This window comes from Rousettus aegyptiacus, unplaced genomic scaffold, assembly GCF_014176215.1.
Source record: "Rousettus aegyptiacus isolate mRouAeg1 unplaced genomic scaffold, mRouAeg1.p scaffold_m13_p_2, whole genome shotgun sequence".
NCBI classification, from domain to species: domain Eukaryota; kingdom Metazoa; phylum Chordata; class Mammalia; order Chiroptera; family Pteropodidae; genus Rousettus; species Rousettus aegyptiacus.
In genome coordinates, this window is record NW_023416295.1 from 28,259,612 (window position 1) to 28,277,673 (window position 18,062).

The window sequence follows — 18,062 nt, forward strand, 5'->3', positions numbered from 1 at the left end:
ATTTATGACTACAAAAGAATGAGAATATTTTATGCTAAATATACAATGTATAAGAAAAGTGAAGATGCTGAACTACCCAGGAGAAATTAAATTCACTAAGAATTTAATTAAGATCTGTTTCTTTTCAACATATTCTAAAATTCTTGGGACCCTCTAAATTCTGTTTCAGGTAGTTGCTTTAGAATATTATTAATATTAACTCTTGTACAGGGTAAGATGAATAACTCCTTCTCATTATAAGACATGATTGTGTGGTTAAGAAGGATTTCTTTTCTGTAAGTGTTATCTCCAGGTTTTTCTTTTAAAATAAGATTGTTAAAGTGCTTGAACACATCTTCTTTGGCTAAGAATCAAATGAATCATGCAGCTTCAAGGTCATTTGTTAAATCCCATTCACTTGCTGTTGTAAGAGAAAGGAAGAAGTGTCCTCCTTTGATAGGCTGGAGTATAATTCCAGATTCAGAAAGACTGGAAACCCTTCACTCTAGTGTTTTCAGAATTGCCACTACAGAATGTGTGTGTGTGTGTGTGTGTGTGTGTGTCTGTTCACATATACATTAACACTTATGTCTTCTACATTTCTCCTTTCTTTCTTAGAATTCAATTCTTCAAGCTCTGTTTCTTTCAAGATAGTAAATGCACAGTTAAATCTTTAAGTGCCATAAAAGCAGACTAAAACCTTGATTTCAATCAAGAGGTCAAGGATCCACACCTGAAGAGGCTGCCAGACACTGTGTACACATGCTATTCAAAGAGATGGAGCTAGTCATTGCTGTTGAAAAGTGTGTGTGTGCGTGTGTGTGTGTGTCAGTAGGAGGAGAAAAGGGAAGGTTAAGGTATGTGTGAAGTAAACACAAGCTGCTGTAAAACAGTTCAAGTGGTGTTGATTCATCAACCAAGGGAGTGGGAGGAAAAACAAAGAATTCATGACAGGTATAATGGTGTACAGAAAATAAACACCCAGAGAAGAGTTTTTTATTAACTTTCGACCCTCAGAGAAAACGAAGTGTTGGACCTATACAGGCACATTTGATTTGATAGTAGTTTTATGCTATGAATAAACGTTGCCGTGGGAGTTCCTATCTAGTAGAATCCATTTCTCATGAGAAAGTAATGATTTTGTTTGTCAAATTTCAGTTTGTGTCCCTCTATTTTCAAAAAAAAAAAAAAAAAAAAAAAAGAAAGAAAAATTAGTAGTAGCAAAACCAGAATTTTACCCTAGGCCTCTTTCTTAGAGCGCAGAAAGTTCCACGTCTCTCCCTCTGATTTTCCTCCCCCAACCCCACCCACCTCGTATTCAGCCCAAAGTTACTATTTACGTGTACTATGGGCGATGTTCAGTATAGAAGAAAATTTCAAGCTAACTTACTGATGTCCTAAACTAAATGCAGGCTATATTGTTAAATATGTTTCCTATTATCTGTTAATGTCTGTTTTAATAAAACAGTGGGAACTAAATGGTTGCTTCTTAATCAAAACCATGATTTCCTAAACATAAGCTATGTGATTCTGTTACAAATTGCCACATATAGATCTCCTAGGTCAAAACTTTTTTCTTCTTATAGAAATAAATAAACAGTAAAATAATTATATACTCTGAAAGATCAAAGTAAATGTGACTAAAACCTGGCAAAAATAAAAGTCTACTGGAAGGATTAAAAAAGAGATCACATTGCAAATTCTATAGTTAATGCTTAAATAAATATGAGAAAAATGAACAATCAATAATTCGATATCATTAAAAACAGATGTAAAAACTATATACAAATGGAATTGTCTAAATTTTGAAGTAAACATTTTAATGTGCATTTTTTGAATTTGTTGTTATTATAGCTAAACTATTTACACTTATTCTTTAAAAAGTCGTAAGTTGTTTTGGCTTAGAATGTTAACTTTACTTTCCCCAGTGATCACAGCAAAGCACATTCTGTTTACCTTTTTTCTTTCCTTTCAAAGACAATCATGGTTGACACAGACATATTCAAGTTAATGCTAGAGTTGATTCAGGGTAGATGGCAAGACAAAGTTAAGATCTGGAGCCATGAACCTGCATCTCAGAAGTTTTTGGTCTTGAAGAGAATGAAGTGGGTGGATGGGGTGGTAGGTTGGTTAGATGGCACTTTTTTATTGCTGTTCCTCTCATGCTATGATTGCTCTGGCCTAGATTTTACAATGTAGAACTCATAAGCTCTCAAATATAAGAAAAAGGAAAGTAGTTTTTTTGTAAAAGAAAAAAAAAAAGACCAGTATTAACAGTTGTTTAACATATAGGAGTTTTAGTGTTGGACACAAGGAAAATCCACAGGGACTTAAAAACATTCATACTATTACAGAATTATTTTCAAGAACTTTTGGAATTGTGTGTTGCTTACCCCGTAATTTTCTTTCATCAATTCTATGCATTTCAATAAAACACTTATTTTTAAACCTAATTCTTTCTTTGTATTAACTCTATTTAGACATAAACTTGTCCCATCATTTAAAAATTTTTTTTTCGAGACTTTATTGTCATTATTATTACATACACCGAAATGTTGTCACATATGCCACTTATATTTTCACCTTTCGTTTTGGGGTTTTTAAGAGATGAGAAGTATCTGTCTTGTACATCTTTGACCAAACCTCTTAATGAGGTATTTGTTTTATAGCCTATCATTCCTGAAAGATACTTGAGGTAGCCTCAATTGTGTCTATGTGAATATATACATAGAGAGAGAAACATAAAACTTTTCAAATGATAAAAAAAAAAAAAAATCAAAGGCTAATCTTCATTGTTTTTTGTCTTTTTCTCTAATCATCTTTTAAAAAATATTTTACATTAGTTTCAGGTATACAGTACAATGGTTAGACCTTTATATAGTTTATGAAGCAATCCCCCTGTTTACTCCAGCACCCATCTGGCCCTACACACAGCCAACACAATGCTAATGACTATATTCCCTGTGCTGTACTCTACGTCCCTGTGACTATTTTGTAACTATTAATTTGTAATTCTTCATTCATCATTTTTATGAGATTAAGTGGCAATTATTTATGCCATATCATTAGAAATTATACTCTTACTGGCAATCTACTTTTGTAGGGGATCTTATAAAAATAAGATAATTCCTTATAACAAAGAACTCATATATTTTAAATATTTCCTAACAAAATAAGCTAAAAGAAAATAATTTTATATCTAAAGTGTTTTTCATTTGACACCAAAAGCAAAATGAACTGTTGTCTTTGGTCAGGTCAATCTCAAGTGTTTAATATGTCAGAAGAATTGGAGGTCATTGAAAGTTCACGTAAATACTAGTGCATATCATAAAATTATTTGTGTCATAAAATAATACCACTAGAATGAACAGACCTAACCAAACCTCATATTTTGTACAGAGAGCAAAATTATCTCCATCACTTTCCTTTTCTCAATCATTGCTCAAAAACTGCCTGATTGCTAGTTATCTTAATTTTATTTGTTTTTTTGAGCTTATTTTGCAAAGTATTAAAAAGCCAGGATAAATGAGAATTTTAAAAATCAGTGTTACTTCCCCAAGCCTGGTTTATTCTAGTAATCAGTATTTTATCTGACCCTGTCTGATCTAGTCTTGCAAGATCAAACGTCCAGGCCAGCAAGCAGACAGTAAACAAAGCCCATGAAGGGTTTCAGTAAACACAAAGATTAGATGTTGAATGAAAATTAAACTCCTTGAACTAGTCCTCTGTACTAAAGTGGTTAAGTGGGTTGTGATTAAAAGAAATAAGTAATTATGATCATTATAGCTAAAATGATATAATGTTACCACATTTAAAGCACCTCTTGTACCCAAAAATGATTGTGTCATTTGCAAAGTGGTGCCTCAGAGTTGAATAGAGAAATCAATGTCCTCTGACCTGGTTCCATAAGGCAGCCCTCGCTCAGCCATGGCGGTACAGTGGTCAGGACAATGGCTTTAATCAACTGCCGGTACTTCTGCCTCTGCTGTTGTTTAGCTCTGATGAGGTAAAAGTAACTTACTTTTGTCTACTGAATTCTTCCAGGTCATGAAAGAAATTTGCTTTCAGATTTGGATCTAAAGGAAGGTGTTTGGCAAGGAAGTTTGTCTGCCCTCTGCCTATACTGTACTTTGCTTAAAGTAATACCAACACCAAATTCTAAATTTTATATAAATATTGGATTCATGGAAATAGACACATCACTTTCGGAACCAATCACCTTTTATCTCACTGTTTTTCCAACATTTGGAGGAGCCTTGTGAATTTTCACTGTAATGATTACTGATGTTCATTCACTGATCACCTTACCCTACCTGGCCTTCCTATTAGAAGCTTGTTGGTAGTGTCAGCAAATGGAAGAATGGTGCATGGAGAATGCCTTGGACCCTAAGTTCAGATGTGGGCTAATTCTTTACTTGCATCTGAAGAAGCACTTTCTAGATAAACTGTTAACTATTTCTTTGGCCTGAATGTGTTTATTCATAGTTTACAGAAGTAAAACAATCATTTGTCAACAATGTGGTTTGTAGATTAAAAGAAGCGAAATTACTGTTTGCCAATATTTATACTATTTATAAGCCATTTTAAATACATGCTTTAAAGAAAAAAAAAGGATTGAAAGGGAAAAAGGATCTGCTTTCCTAACATCCTCCTTTCTCCTCATCCATCCATCCATCCATCCATCCATCCATCCATCCATCCATCCATCATATATACTTACTATTTGCAAGACATATAAGATACAATTCCTAGTTTCAAAAAATCTAGTCTATATAAAATAATAATATAACTCATATTTTGTAATTTATTTAACAATAAATTTGAGCATTTACTTTATGTACTTGGCAGGATTCTAAGTGGAGACCATTACATAGCCTCTTCTTGCAAGAAAATTATAGTCACAATTAAGTAAACAAATGTTTAGTCAGTACCTCTACTAAAGCTATATTCAGTGTTAGAAGTGGTGAGAGACATCCAGAAACATACTTCTAGCTGTGTTGCCCTCAACCTAGTGGGAGAGGCAGCCCTGTAAGTATATCTGGCAAATATATAACAGTGGCATAAATGAATGGAATGATAGCACAAAGAATGGTCCCTGCTTTGTCAAGTTTGTGAGGCTGGGGGTGGGCAATCTGAGAAGTAGCACATGACTTATGCCTTAAGGACAAGTAGAGGTTTGCAAGGTGGAAAAGAGAAGGAAGAATGTTTCAGACAACCGCAAGTTTATGATATAAATACAGAGGTGCAGAAGGGCATGGTGTATTTAAAAAATTGTGGGTCGTGGCTCAATATGTCTAGAGTGGCAGTATGTTTGTCATGATCTTATCATATAACAGATACCCAGAATGGTTCAGAGAGAGCATGGCCAGGTGTGGGGTTGCTGGTGGCACCAAACTATGTCAAATGAGCACCAAACTATGTCAAATGGGACCTGGCTGTGGGGACCATTCGTGTTATAATGATAAAAAAATAAAATTAGGGCGGTAGTGACTATACCTTAGGGAATGCTGAAAGCCCAGTTGAGGCATTTTGAGAATCACTAAAAGTTTTTCAGCAAAGAAGTGAAGTTATGAAAATGGTGGTTAAATTTTTTTTTTCTAGAAACCATCTAAAACTGTGTGTGGATGTGAGTGTGTATATGGGAGAAGGGGAACCGGGTGGGAGGGAGAAGGGGCAGTGTGTACACCCTGGAGGAAGCGGGCAAAATGGAATCTACTGCAGTAATGTATGGATGTAAAGACAGTGAGGGAGGTTAGGTTTGGCTTCGGGTGGCTGTAGTAAGAAAGAGAGAAGTGACCAATGCAATGTGTGTGGGAAAGAGAAATCAAACTAGAATCAAAAGTTTTGAGCTTAACTGACTGTTGATGGTTTTGACAGAAATAGAACAATATAAATTGAGAGGAAGTTGCTGATATTTCAGTGAGAGTTGGCGAACTAGGTAGAAATATTCATTGGGCTGTTTATGATGTGGAGCCAGCTGATCAAAAGATGGAACTAGAGAATAGATTTTTGAGCCAATTTTTTAGATATGATAGTCAAAATCACACCAAAGGAGAATTCCTAAAGGAGAGAATGAGAACAAGAGGGGATTGAAAGCTGTGAGAGGAAAAAAGGCCATGGTTTAAGAAGATATGATTAGGAAGAAAGTGAGGTTTCATGGAAGCCAAGGGAAAATGGGATACCAGTGAAGAAATGTTATTAAGGGTGCCAGGAGGAGAGGTAATTAGAGGCTCTTAGCTTTGGCAAAAAGGGGACCATAATAACATTGGATGGAGCTATTTCCCTGTAGTATGAGAACAAAGGGACTGTATATACATCTAAGAAAGGAAGGTGGCAAGGAAATGAGGATACCAGACACTGGCTTAGTGAGGTCAGGATATAAAGAAAAGCTAACTACAGCATTAGGGTTGTAAAACACACACTCCCCCTTCCCTACCCAAATACTCAGGGAAGGGAGGATGAAGCCAGTGCGGGCCAAAGGCTCTGAAGATGAAGAGGGGTAATGTGTCAGAGTTCACAAGCTAGGAAGGGATGAGATCTGAGGCACAGCTTATGCTTTGCCTTTGAAAGAAAGAGAAATATCTATGTCTTCTTCAGAACCTGGAGGAAAGGGAAAAAGATACAGAGCTAGGTTTTGAAGATGGAGTGAATGGTAGGGAACAAGGCAGCTCATGGCATATGATGGCAGTTAGGGTGATACAGTTATCTAACAGTGAAGGGGAGAATGGTTGAGATGGAGACCTGGTGAGGACGCCTGAAATAGGTTCTGGACCAGCCATGTTGGGGAAACAATGAGAAAAAAGTACAGAGTTGAACCGAGGTGACATTTGTAGTGGTACAGGTCTCTTTAATTCTTAGCATTTTCTTAGAGTGTGCTTTAAATTTCCCATAGTTTCAGATTTCCATTTATCTTATCCAGAAACAAAATTAAAAACTCAAAAACAAAGACAGATCTGGCGGTGACTGATGAAGAATCTATAGAGTCGTGAAATGAAAATTTTTCTAGGTAGATCAGGAGGTGCTAGCTTATTTAAAAATCTAGTATGATTGTGGTCATGTCCTCTTATTTGGGGGCAACCAGTAGATTAAAATCAGAAAATTCTCTTGGTTTCTCAATCAATTAAATAAAAATTATTATTTATTTGTCCTCAGATGAATTACAGTTAAAAGCTCAAAAGCACTTAAGTTTGCAAGGTGCTTGAAGCCCTTAAATACAAGTGCTATATAAGATGCTAGGACTAATGTGACAATTGCCAATGTGGACAGTTTAATCAGGTGTTTGCCTGACTGATGATAGGCCTTCATTTTAAGTTTTGCAAGAATTTGAGATAATCTGACCTCGGATCCCTGAACTCCCAAGGAAATGGACATGGCAATGGACAATCTTGAATCATCTGGAGTACCAGTCAGGCTATAAGTTTTAGCATTGGACTTTTCAAGTTGTCACTTTCTAAGTTCTGTTTCCTAATAATTTTGATTCTTGAATAACCCCCTACTAGACCAAAAGTTCCTTGAAAGATCATCTTGGAAATTCATGCCTTGTGTGCCTTCCTCGGAGCCTTGCGAGCATAGAACCTTGAATATTGTAGGTACTTAGTAACTATTAATAGAAGTGAATTATATAGATGAGCTTATTTGAACATATGCACTTAGAAGTTTTATTTTTGCACATATTGTACTGTGACTGATCTTATTTGCTCTCTTCTGTCCCATTTGAGAGAAAAAAGAAAAAAGAAAATATTTGGTTGTTTAAATCATATTACAGATGTCCTTAGCAAATTAGTAGTCTGTTAGAATCATTCTCTTTTTTACTAATTAGTTATTGAGCTATAAGGTTTAGCAAAAGTTAGTCAGTTCCAGTGAAAGAGACAGTAACACCTTCATTAAGTTGTGTAGTGTAAGAAAAACATCCCTCTGCGATATTTTTTCCAGTTAGTTTATTGAGTATTTTCCTTTAAAAATGGCTTAAAACATTCAAGTTCTGTAAAGTCACAGAGAATGGCTAGTAGAAAAGAATGAATCATGGATGATTGTTTCTTTGATTAGCTTTTCTTCAATAGATTGAAGTGAAGAATTAGTATATGTAGAATGTCAACTGGTAAAAGTAGAATGCTCCTGAACAATAATACTGTTTCTGAAATGTGATTTTTTTTGCTATCATATGTGAATTTACCTCCAAAATTATAGTTTCCAATTAAAATAAAGAATAAAAATAAAGATATTATTAAATAAAAGTAGCTTTAACTATATGGAAAGTTATAGGACTACTTGAAATCATCAGTAATATCGAACTGTGATAAAGTAGTGTTTGAACCCAAAAGCAGCTAAGGTGTTCAGATGAAGTATGGGTAAATATGGATAACACTCACTTTTTCCATGGAACAAAATGGGTCTTATGAGCTTTTATTGCTAAAAAAAAAAGGTGTCCAGATTCAAGGTAGACATATATGTTTTTGTGTATCTTAATATGATGGTAAAAGGAGATTGATAATAAGGGGAAAATACATCTAAGAAAACCAGTCATACGGTATTATCACAATGCTGGCAGGTACATTTCGTCTATAAGGCTGGCAGCATTTTCCTTCCAAACCTTGTTTTATTAGGAGTTAACAAGTTGGCTCTGAATATCTCGCTCTAGGCAGAAACTTTGCAAGCAAGTTCTCAACCCAGAGACAGATTATCTTTAACAAATATAGGGAGAAAAAAATTTGAGTTTTCATAGTCCTCAAAGACTTACCTTTTTTTTCTTTTCTTTTGCCCTTCAGCCCTTTCAGATACCCAATATTTTCTTTAATTATATTTAGCTGACTCTTCTGGTAATAGTTTTTCCCCCTCCCATGATGTGTGATTTATATCTGCTGTATATGAATTATTATCTTTATCTCTTGAAATCATGTTTGTCTATGTATTAATAGAAAATGGTTTTTATATAACAAATTGATTTTATACTTACAGTTATTGACTAGGAGAGAATAAGTCAGAAATATTTTCAGTGATTGGGCAAATTCAGTACTAGCAGATGGCATGCTTCTCTGGTTTGTCAGGGAAATTAGTGTTATGTTTACATTTAAAAAAGAATTTAACTCAGTGAAAGACTTTGGGTGAACAGTAGGGGTTTTTAGTGTTAATGTGTAGTCCAGTTTAGAGAAAGGAGCCAAAATAAATAGCAGGTAGAACCATATGAAAATTCCATTTTTGCAGGTCAAAATTGTTGGATGTCACCAATTTCATATAATTCAATTATATATGAATTTATTGTGATTACCCAAGATTCTCAGGTTACTACCATGTCATGTGAATGTGCATAATCCACTTATTGTTGGTTACTTGTTTCAAAGAAGCAGTTTATATTTACAGAGTTTATAAAGAAGACTTGCTAAAGTTCTTTGTTGTGTGATTCATGTTTTTCATCAGTAAGGTGGGAATCCATATTGATGACTCATTTTAGCACAAAACTTTTTTGGTTGCAAGAAAAATGAAAAAAATGGAGGGATTGATAAAAAGAAATATACATATGAATTTGGGTTAGATGACTGGAATGAATTGATAATAAATGACAAAATAGGGATTAAAAAGAGCTATGTTTTATCATCAAATAGAAACGCATTTTAAATCATAGGCAGATGTTACAGGCTCATCTATGTGTACCAAATTGTTAAATTGTCTGAAGCAAATCTGTAGATAGAGTTTTTTTTTTTTTTTAAAGCTAATATTATTCAGTTCTGTTCCTAGGACTGATATCATTTCTATCACATAATAGCTGATTAATAAATATTTATTGTATTAATATTGAATTAAAACAATAAACAAATATTTGTGAATAATTCATTTGTTGAATAATCAGCATTTTTATCAGTTTCTAGAACTCATCAGATTTTTCAGTCTGTCACATCAGGAAGGTTTACAGGACGTGTAGTGGAGGTATGACATCAAGCCCTGACCCTTCAGATAACTTATCCATGCATCATGACACCTTTGCATGTGCATGCCACATACACGCATACACACATATACAAATGGAAAGCAGGACTTATCTGATGGAAGGTTGATTAGTTCTGACTCAAACCCTAAAATTAATAATAACCACATATACCAAATTGTGCAGTTTAGTATAGCATAATCAGTAAAACAAAGAAAGGCTGTAAGGTCCTGAAGACATAGGTTTGAATTCTGATTCTCTCTTTAATAGGTTTGTAATATTACTTTTTCTGAGCTTCTTCAATGAAGTGGGTATACTAATATCTATGTCATATAATTGTGAGAATTAATTGACAATAGTATGTAAAAAGTTTAGCTCAGTGCCTCAGCTATAATATGTGTGATTGGGCCTGATGTTACCTGCAATGCCAACATGTTTTCAAAGACATGAAAGTTTTAGCACTTATAATAAAAACATTTTTTTCTCTAAAAGAAATTTATTAAAAAGTACTTGTGAAACATTCAGGCCCTTAAGAACTTACTTTGTGTTATACAGAGAATGAACAAGTTATTTGACTTCTCTGGTATTAGATGGGAACACTGTGTTTAAAATTGGGCTCCAAAGTTTTGGAGTGAGAGTGGGAGAACAAGGAATTTGGGATGGAGGTTTGGAAATCAAAAGCAATGATGTACTCATGTGTTTTTTCTCTATGCTCAAAGATTTGGGTACCCATTGGAAATTATTGATTTCTTTGGGATCTTTTTCACCAAGAGTGACAAAGACAAGCCCATGTCTTACCTTTGTAGAATGACTTCCAGAGTACTTTCTGAGGCTGAAGGAGTCACAGAGAAATTCACCATTTTTTTTTTTTTAATTTGGCTTATATTCTTTTATCCAGGGTTTTAGGAGATATTCTGGGGGAAATACTAGAGTGCTATAGCATTCATTCATGCTAATTAGTTACATTTGCATAAGCATCTTAATGGTTTCAGAAAAATCCATAGGCAAGAAATTGCAGAAATATTTCAGTGTAAAGCCTTTTACCCATTTCATTGCTTTTATTTCACAAAAGCAATTATATTAAGGTTTGTGTTGAAATACTAAGTTCATAGTTCTGGAAGAATTTATCAGTCTTTTAAGCAGTATTGATAGAGAAACTTGCAAGAGCAATACTACAACTACCACTATTGCCACTATATAAATTAGTAATATTGTTGTTGCTGTGTGGAGTTTCACAATAAGAGATGTCTTAGGAAGGTCTTAACTTTTTACCGAAAAAGTCAAAAAGCAGAAGAAAGTATTCTGAGAAAGGGAATTGTTTTGAAAATTCTAGAAGCAGTGCTCTTTAAGATGCTATTAGTTAAGTAACTTGAAAGGTTGTCTTTTATTCATTCATTCATTCATTCATTTGTTCATTCATTCAAGGTTATTGGGGTAACATTGGTTAATACGATCATATAATTTTCAGGTGTACATTATAGTTTGATATCTATATATTCTATTGTGTGATTACCACCCAAAGTCTAGTTTCCTTCATCTACCATATATATGATCCCCTTTACCCTGGAAAGGTTGTCTTAAAACCAGTTTACAGGTAATCCTCATTTTACAGGTAATGCCCAACCCCGGCTAGTTAAAACTCAGGTGTTAAAAATCCTACTTTATTCTTTTCCCACCTATACTATGCCATCTTGCTCTGATTGGCAGGCATCTGTGCTAATCGGATGCTTCTCCTTTTGCTCATAAATCCTTTTTGGAATGTACACTTTGTCACTGGAGTGTATTTTGAGTATTGAAAATTTACTAGGTTTACTTTACATAGCATCTCTAGCACATAAATGTAATAAAAAATAATGAAATCTAATTAAGAGAAGTACTAAACTGAATAGGGAAAAAAATTTTTTTTGCTCTTAAGTTAGGGCATTTTTGATATCTACACACTCATTCCCTGGAAATTAAAAACGAGCCATTAAATATCTACTTGTTGAAAATACTATAGGACACTTTTCTTCCTTCTTTTAGTTGATGTAAATGTAATGAATATATAGGCATACCTCAGATATATTGCAGGTTTGATGCCAGACAATTGCAGTAAAGCAAATATCATCATCAAGCAAGCCACATGAGATTTTTAGTTTCTTAGTGCACATAAAAATTGTGTTTACACTATATTGTAGAATCTATTAAGTGGTAAATAGCATTGTGTCTCAAAAAGCAATGTACATACCTTTAAAAAATACTTTATTACTAACAATTGCTAATCATCATCTGAGCCTTTAGCAAGTAGTGATCTTTTGGCTAGTGGAGGATCTTGCCTTGTTGTTAATGACTACTGAGTTATCCCAGATAATTGTAACAAATATAATAATAATGAAAAAGTTTTTAATATTATAAGAATTACAAAAATGTTCTACAGAGACATGAAGTGAGCAGATGCTGTTGGGAAAATGGCGCTGATAGACTTGCTTGTCACAGGGTTGCTACAAATCTTCAATTTCTAAAAACTGCAGTATCTGTAAAGTGCAGTAAAGCAAAGCACAATAAAATGAAGTATGCCTGTATATTTAAAGCATATTTTCCTCATAAATTTTTTCCCCATTTTTAAAATTCAGAATAATTTTTGAAACAACGTTGCATTTGTATAATATTACTTTAAATTTAATTTCAAGAGTTGGGATTTTATGTCATTTTATTTGCCATCTATTTTTCTCCCTCCTAATTCATAGGTCATAATATGAACTCTTAAGCCTCATTTGGAGAAACTGAATAGCAACATGTTCTTGCATATACCCAGAGGCATGTGATTCAGTATTGATAGTGCATTCTTTTAAACTGTAGGGATTTGTTTTAAAACTTGATATGATGTAACATGGCAGAGTTACTTGAAACAAAAGAAAAGATTGCAATTCTTTAGATGACCTTTAGGAAATAACAGACATTGGTCAGAATGTCCTAATCAGGAAATTTTGAAATGGGAAGCCTAATCTGTTAATCATAATTGTACAAGTATTTTTTTTCTGAAATTTACAATAGCACTTTAACAAAGATCTTTCACATAGATGCTGGCTATGTGAATTTTACTTTGAGATAATAAGTATCTGGTATAATCTCAAAAGACAGTAAATAAAAGCAAAGGTAATGTAGACTTTGATTCTCAAACTTTAGTATATATAAGAATTGTTGGAATCTTAGTACACATAAGAACTCTAAGAAATTCTGATTCCAGGCCCATGAATTTATATTTCTACCAATCTTCCAGGTGATACAGATATCAATAGTTTAAGACCATATTTTGAGTATCTCTGAAGTAGCAGAGACCTGAAATAAACAGCGTACAGCCATTCATCTCTGTCCACACACACACACACACACACACACACACACACACACAAGACCAGATGAATATAATAGTAATGGTAAACATTGCGTAGTGCCAGGTACTGTTCTAAGTGTCAGCAAATATTACTCCTTTAATCCATACAATAATTCTTCATGATAGATACAATTATTAATACACAATAAGTATATGAAGAAACTGAGGCACAGGTGCCTAAGGTTACACTTTTACCAAGTGGTAGACTGAGATTTAAACCCTGGCAGTCTGGCTTAGAAGGCTCTACTTATAATCATTATATCATACATCTTTCCCAACAAATAAAAAGACATTTACCCAAAATTGCAATGAAGAAATTACCCCCAAAAAAGTCAGGAATATAAGACGTGTGTGTGTGTGTGTGTGTGGGGGGGGGGGTATCGAAAATGTTCTTGCAACCACCTAAAATATATATATATATCAAGGATTTGCAATAATTAAAATAAATCCTTGGCTTCCTGGGTGTATTGTAAAATAAAATGAGAGTTTTGAATCAAATGCTTTTTAATTATAATGCAGATAAATCCTTTGGGTGGGGTGTAAACTTCCTGGTGTGAACAACCTGCCATAGCCCACAATTATGGGCATTGAATAGCTAATGGTCAGAAGGTGTTCTTGGTTTGAACATTGACTGTGATCTTGAGGAGACTTAAGGAGCCCCTGGACTTCTAATTCAGGGCTATAAAGGCCTCTCCTACTTTGGAGTTAAATGGAATCCCAGAGGCTCAGAAGGTGGTTAGATAATGGTTTCTCATTCCCTGCGGTTTTCACTCAGTCTCAGAAAGCTCAAAGAAGTCAGCAAGATCCTCCTAGAACTGAGTTTCTCAGAAACCCGAGCAGATCTCAGATCTGTACTGCGTACCTGCAAGGCCTCTGGACTGGAATCCTTCCCCAGGGGTTAGACTAGCTACGGAAAGCTTCTCAGCTGTTAGCAGTGTGTCAGCCCTACTTGTTTGGACCGTTCCTCAAGTCACATCTTGTTTGGGGATTTGCACTTGAAGCTGGGGACAGTATTCCTTCCCAGGCTCTTCTTACTCCACAGGTCAACTCTACTTCAGCAATAGTAGAATCGAATTCACAGTAAGTTAAATTGCACTTCTGATTTAGAGCCCTGGAAGTAATTGTGTTTTTAATGATTCTGTAGTAAGTAAGCATTTTGGACTTGTTGAGAATATTTCCTGTTGTGTGAATATTGCTTTCATAATCAGAGGCAGCACTGCTTTTTATCCTTCACTTTTTTCAAGATTTCTGATTCATGGCTGAATATTGCAGAGATAAGATGGTCTCTCAGAGCCATGGTGTTGTCTTTGGTCTTGGGTTAGTTTAAGGCAGACTTAACATGATATTTTCTATCACAGTGAAAAAGCAAAACACAACATCAAGCACCTCCGTTAGGTCTGCATTTCATCTATTGTGATTACTTTCAAATGATTTGAAAAGAAAAAGGGAGGAAGAGAGGGAAAGAAGGAGAGAGAAAAGAAAAGAAAAAAGGAAGAAAAGAGGGAAGGAAGGAAGAAAGGAAGGAAGGAAGAAAGGAAGGAAGGAAGGAAGAAAGGAAGGAAGGAAGAAAGGAAGAAAAGGGAAGGGAGAAAAATAAAATGAGAGGGAGGGAGAGAGAAAAGAAAAAGAAGAAAGGAAAGAAAGAAAGAAGGAAAGGAAAAAGGAAGGAAGGCAGTAAGGAAGGCAGGAGGAAGGCAGGAAGGAAGGAAGGAGAAATAAATAGAAACAGTGAATGACCAAACTCGATTTTCAGGTGAAGTCTGGTACATTGTAATGTTACACTGATTTTTTAAAAAGCATTTATATTTCATCTGATGTGACTGAAGGGGGTAAAATATTATTCTGATATTATTTTTATGTAAGTGTGGCAACAGAAAAAAATAAAAAAGTTTTTTAACTTTGGCAAAATCTATGTAAACCACTAATGAAATTGTACATTGCTATGGTCAATGGAAATGCAGCCTGTTGATGAGCATTTGATTTTCAGGCATTCATAAAGTTGGGATAATGATTTTTCCCCCTTCATTCTTAGATGTGTAAAGAACTTGGCTTTTATTGGTAATTGGTAGAGCTATCAGGCACTGAAAAACATTGACAAAGATTCTTTGACCAAACTTTAGACAGGCTCCTAAACATTTCCCTAGGCCTTTCTGTGCACTTCCTTGTAAAATCCAGTTTTAGCAAGAGCCCTGCTAAGTCAGTTTAACTAAAACCCCCTACTATACTCTTGATATCTGATCACCCTCGATATCTAATCGGGTTCCTCATCCTCCACTCTCCCCCAGGAGATGTCTGATTACCCTGGCCTGTCTTCAGCAAAGAATCTTGTTAGGTCAGTTTAGCCAGAATCCCCCTTACTTCTGATGTTTGTTCTTAGCAATTTTCCATCCACTGAACCTCACCCTGCTCCTCGGCTATAAATTCCCACCTGCCCAAGCTGTATTTGTAGTTGGGCCCAAACTCTCTCCCCATTTTAAATTTTCATTGCCGTGTCTCCTATATCTGCTGCAGTGGTCCTGGATAAGCTCTGACTTACCATCTTTAACAAGTATTGGTGAATATATATATTTTTCTTTAACAACATAGGAGGTTTCTTCAGTCTCATAGGCAAAAATTTCAGACTGGCTGTCCATGGGCAAAATCTGGTTTACAGAAATGTTTTGTTTGAATTCTGTTGCAATTTGAAAATGAGATTATTTGCCAACACTTAAACGTTAAGAGCTATCATGTAAAAGTCCAGATTTTTCATTTTCTTGGAAAAAAAATCTGAAGAAATGACAATATGAGGAAGACAAAAACCAGCTAATGGAAGTTAGTGGCTGCTTCCTTTGGACGGGGCAGGCTCTCCTTTGCTCCACCCTAGTACTGCTGTAGCTGGCTTCGCTGGCTGTTTTCCACCCGGTTGTGTAGGCATTTTCATTTTCAATTTCTTCATTATGGTTTACTAAGTAGTTAGTATTTCGCAGTGGTGCCACATGTCTCTAAGGATATTTCCACAGTCGCTCTTCTTAACTGTGTGAATTTATAAGGATCTGGAAACTCATAAGAAAAGGGAGAATTGTTAAGTATAACTTTAAAAGAATATGGACTGACATTATTCTGATTCTTATTGTACCAATTTATATGGGTTTCATGAAGCTCTGACATTTGTGCTTAATTGTGTGGTTATGACTAGATCTGTGGATGGAGTGTTTTTTTCTATTGATGATGTGATTTAGATATATCTCAAGAAAGTAACTCACTCAAATATAATTAAATCATTGAGAAATAAAAATGCTGAAATTTTGGAAAATTAGCTACCTGTCAAAGATGCATGCTTTGAGAGGATAGGTCTATGTTTTTTAAGTAGAAAAAGAAATGGATAAAACTTACTTAAGTACCTGAAAACATAATTTAATATTTGAATTTGTCTTTACTTTGGCTGAATTAAAAAAGCAAATAAACAAACAAAACTGAATGAAATGTCTACTCTTTATATATAGTTCTGCCTGTATATAAAGTACAACTTTACTCTGAAAGTGGCCTATGGTCTCTTTACTTATATCAGTAAGAAAATGATAATAAGAACTTCTGTTATGTGGAAACTGTTAGGTATACCTTACTTGAAGGCTCTTAGGCATTTTCTTGGTCTGGTTTTAAGATTGTATTCTTTAAAGTTTAATTAATACAATGACTAAAAAATGTTGCCTTTAGAGGATAGGATTAAAATAATTTGTTCACCTTGAACCTTATGCAGAAAAGGTAAATAAAAACTAAATGAATTACATTAAAAGGATTAAGTTAGAAATTGAACACTTAAAGAATTTTGAGGTAAACTTTTGACTTTTTGGGGGTTCATAAGAAAGTTAGGCAATCATTCCTTTTTATTTTTTTAATTAGGAAAATAATACTGTATATGTTTGAATGTAAGGTGATCTCAAGATATGAGTGAATATCTGTCTTCCCAGTGAGAACTTTTGAATATATAAAACTTTATAAAATCTTATATATAGGTACTATTGTCAAATAGCTCCTTAAAATTTTAATATTTTAATTTACTTCCACATATGTATTTTAAAATAACATATTAAATAAAATATTAATTTAGAAATATTTCTTTTCCTCACCCATACAGTTCATGAATTAGCTATTCAAATTCCACACGTGTGATCTGGCATTAGTGTCTTAGTCATCACTAAATCTCCTGTTTTGTATCATCTCACCAAGTTTTCCAGCACACGTCTCTTCTGCCTAAATTTTTTTGAGACTCAGTACTTTTTTTGATTCAAATATGACTCTTGCTGTGAACTATATGTCGTACTATAAGCACCATAATAATGGTATACAACAGGAAAATTATTTTTAAAATTTGTCCCATAGGCAAATAATTCTGATCTCCAGAATGTAACCACCCAAAGTAGTGCTCTTTAAAGTTATCTTAATCGACGTTTGTACAGTTATATCCAACATTTTCAATTTTAAGAAATAATTACTAAATCTGTTTGGAATGTTTGCTTTAAAAAACAGGTCTCGTTAGGTTACATCTATAAGCATTTGAGACTAGTAATAATGGAGGTTGTTTTAGCCTCATACGTTTTCTCCAAACACTTTGTTTTACATAATAAAGTAATACAGAGATTTAGATAAGGATTTGACTATGAGGAGATTCCCTCTTTCTTGAGAAATCTTCTTGGAGAAAGAAAAAAATCTGCCTCATATTTGAACATATGCAATACAGTCTTTTTCTTCTTTTCTAAGTTATTCCTTAAATTTTACTAAAGTATAATAGAATGTAATAAAGTAGATAACCTG

General features: G+C 34.3%; 1 protein-coding gene across 3 annotated transcripts in view; it reads left to right on the forward strand.

The window, feature by feature from the left end:
• The window catches only part of SATB2 (SATB homeobox 2), a 177,489-nt gene that overhangs the window by 85,596 nt on the left and 73,831 nt on the right, over positions 1-18,062 (forward strand). The gene's annotated exons all lie outside the window — the stretch shown is intronic.